The sequence below is a fragment of the Panthera uncia genome, chromosome C2 (assembly GCF_023721935.1).
Source record: "Panthera uncia isolate 11264 chromosome C2, Puncia_PCG_1.0, whole genome shotgun sequence".
NCBI classification, from domain to species: Eukaryota; Metazoa; Chordata; class Mammalia; order Carnivora; family Felidae; genus Panthera; species Panthera uncia.
In genome coordinates this window covers 83,326,039-83,330,103 of record NC_064810.1, presented here as the reverse complement: position 1 = coordinate 83,330,103, position 4,065 = coordinate 83,326,039, and positions in this window count along the sequence as shown.

The following is a 4,065-nucleotide window of genomic DNA, read 5'->3' as shown; positions in this document are numbered from 1 at the left end:
TATTTGATACCCTGTGTGATATTGTTTTGTTTAAAAAACAGAAACATTCAAGGTTACCGCATTTTTCTTAGTTCCACTCATTGACATACTCCCACAGAACTCATGATATATTTAAAAATAGAAAGCTCAGCCATCTGGCTATTTGATGGTTTCTATTTTTGTCTCTCTTTGCATTCACAAACTCTGTTGAGTCTGAAATTTCCTATGTTCTGCCCTATATGTAATTGTGTATATGTACACATACACTTTCTCATTTAAATTTAGCCATTATCAATCTGGGTTTGTTTCACCGACCACAGTGGCATGTTGGTGGGGACGCTCACCTTGTTTAATCTATGCATTAGTCAAATCTGCATTAAATCCTGGCTCTGAAGATTGTTACCTACAGTCTAGGGGATGCCAAATCAAAGGCATTTCTTATTAATATGTTACTCATCCATGTTTACTCAGAAGTTTCATTGATAGAAAAATCCTTCTTGTCTTGGCTTTGATGAAAAAGATGGAACCACAGGACTAGAGGGAACTTTAAAGTTCATCTATCTCATACTCTTCATTTTATACCTGAGGAAACTGGGGACTAAGATGGACAGAGACCTGTCCAAGGCCATAGAGCTGATTGGTAGCAGAGTTCTCTTTCGAGCCTAGGTGTCCTTTTTCTAAGGCTCTGTTCATTTTCAGAAAACTAGAGAAGAGCTATTAAAGAAATTTTTGTGTTGCTCACAAATGTATATATTAATTACATTCATTATACATTTATAACTTTTGTTATTTATAGAATTGTGTTTACAAGCAAAATTAAACTGCATTGTTATGCTTTGACAGCCAAAGGAAAGTCTTCCTCACTCCTCAAGTGATGGTGACCCTCAAAGTTTATTGTACCCATGAATGAGCTGGTTAAAAAGGCAGATGTCTCCAGAGAATGAGAAGATAAGCCACAAACTGGAAGAAAATATTTCCAAAAAACACACCTGATAAAGGACTCCTTACCCAAAATATACAAAGAACTCTTAAAACTCAGTATTAAGAAAGAAAATGAAATGGGCAAAAGACCTAGCTAGATACCTCACCAAAGAAAATAAGCAGATGGCAAGTAAGCATGTGAAAAGATGTTCAACATCATATGTTATTAGGGAATTGCGAAATAAGATAATGAGATGCCTCTGTATACATATTAGAATGGCCAAAGTCCAAAACACTAACAGAACCAAATGCTGGTGAGGATATGGAGCAACAGGAACTCTTATTCACTGCTGGATCTGGAAGAGGAATGCAAAATGGTACAGCCATTTTGGAAGGCAATTTGACAGTTTCTTACAGAAGTAAATATACTTGTACCATACAGTCTAGCAATCACACTTCTTGGTGTTTGCCCAAATGAGCTGAAAACTTATGTTCACACAAAAACCTATCATGGATATTTACAGTAGCTTTATTTATAATCTCCCAAATTGGAATCAACCAGTTAGGGTTGCTTTAGTTCTTTAGTACATGAATGGATAAACAAAGTGGTATATCTAGACAATGGAATATTATTCAGTGCTAAAATGAAATGAGCTATCAAGCCATGAAAAACATGAAGGAATATTGTTTAAATTTTTTTTTTTAATTTTCAATTTTTATTTTTGAGAGAGAGAGAGACAGTGTGAGCAGGGGAGGGGCAGAGTGAGAGGGAGACACAGAATCTGAAGCAGGCTCCAGGTTCTGAGCTGTCAGCACAGAGCCCGACACAGGGCTCAAACCCACAAACCACAAGATCATGGCCTCACCAGAAGTTGGACACTTAACCGACTGAGCCACCCAGGTACCCTGAAAAGCATGAAGGAAACTTAAATGTTTATTATTAAATGGAAGAAACCAATCTGAAAAGACTACATACTGTACGATTTCAACTATATGACATTCTGGGAAAATGTCATAACGTAAAACTATGAAGGCAAAAAGATCAGTGGTTGTCAGAGGTCAGAGGGGAGGGAGGAAGGAATAGGAGGAACACAGAGGACTTTTAGGGCAGTGAACCTTGTCTGTATGATGCCATAATGGTGAATACATGTCATTATTCATTTGTCCAAACCCATAGAATGTATAACATCAAGAGTGAACCCTAATGTAAACTATAGAATTTAGGTGATAATAACATATAAGGTAAGTTAATGGATTGTAACAATTGTACCACTCTGGTGGGGGGCTTCAATAGTGGGAGAGGTTGTGAGTATATGGGGACAGGGGTTATTTGGGAATGTCTTGTACATTTGGTTTAATTTTGCTGTAAATCTAAAACTGGTCTGAAAAATAAAGTTCATTAAAAAAAAAAAAAAGGTCTGGTGTGCCTGAGTGGCTCAGTTGGTTAAGCATCTGACTCTTAATTTTGACTCAGGTTATGATCTCATGGTTTGTGAGTTTGAGGTCTGTGTGGGGCTCTGTGTTGTCAGTACGGATCTTGCTCGGGATTCTTCTCTCTCTGCCCCTACCTACCACTCTCTCTCTCTGAGGAAACAAAACAAAACAAAACAAAACAAAACAAAACAAAACTTTTAAAAAAAGGTCAGATCCCTGCTCTGTTCCACCTCACTTCTTCACCTTTCCACCTCCATCCCATTCTCCCCTTGCATCCTCCATCCATCCCTCCCAATGCTGATATAGCACTTTGGAAGTGAGGCCTTGGAATATGCATTTTTCAGCAATTTTTATGACAGGTCGGAAACAGCACTTTCAGAAATCCTGGTTTTTACCTTCAAGCTCACTGGTGAAGAGACACATGGAATATTCAGTCTGCAGACAATGCTTGTTTTCAATGTACATTCACTAAAACCTACAACCTCCTGATGTAACCTACTGCTTGGGAATCCCCACTTTGTACTGAAGGCAGTTAAGCTGGAAGTCAAACTGCCTCTGGGAGGAGGGAGCACCCTAGGCAGGGGCACCCTGTGGTCATGTCCCCCTTTCTGCTAGTGGTGAGGACTGGGGCAACTTTCCTTCCAGCCAGACCATTCAGCCTGCCCTGGTTGGCTGCACCTGCTTCTGGCCTTTACTTTCCTGTCCTGTGATAAGAGAAGGAAGCCTCCAGCTAAGGAATTGCCTGCCAGCAGTCTGTAGGAGCAAAGTATTCCTCAAAGAGTTTGATCCTAATTAGTCCTCTCAGCCAGCTGCAGGTGACAGCAAGCCAAGAAAGAAATTGTACATTAGTTGGAGAATTCAAAGCCCTTTCTGGTTTCTTAGGCATTTCTTGGGGTATCATTTGCTGACTATGTGCAGGACGTGTTTTGGCAGTGGGCGTAACTCAGGGAGCAAACTCCTTCCCTTCATGGAGCTTATATTCTATCTGTGAGAGCTAACATTTATATAGCGTCTACTGTGCCTGGCACTTTTCTGAGCCCTCTGTATATGTTAACTTATGCAACCCTCACAGCGCTATGCATTTCAGTGATGTTGTTATTTCTGTGTACAAATGTAGAAGCAGATGCACAGAGAAGTTAAAACATTTGTCCAAAGCCCCATGCATCTGGATCTCAGCAAAGACTAGCTGAGTGCCCCCACGAGGCATTACTTTCCTTTGGATCCTTGGGGATCGGTGGTTCTACCTCAATAGCATTCGATTAATCAAAGGAGGAAAAGGGAACTAACATTCATTAGCTATAGGCCATATGCCAAGGACTCAGGAGCTTCCTATTCGTGACTCTATTTAATCCTCACAGAAACCTGGGTGAGAAGTTCAGAGCTGGCGAGAGGTGAGGTTTTTCTGATTCCAGAGTCCACACTGTGCCGAGAGAGGTGTGTGACAGACATACTGCAAACTCATTGCCCCTACCAGAGAGAAACAACAAACACACAGTAGGGTTTCTAACTCCTAGCATGCCGAGGGCCTTCGGACGGCTGTGAATGGCTTCAAATTGTACTCCAGTAAATCTGAGGAGGAGCAGTGTCTTTACATCATTGTAAAGTGTCTCCTTTAAGAGACACTTTGAAGTCACCACAGACTGTCACAGTTGCAAGGGAGAACAAAGTATGGCAAATATATAGTGGCGAAATCGCACAACACCTTTGCTGGGTGATCAAAATGAACCGCAC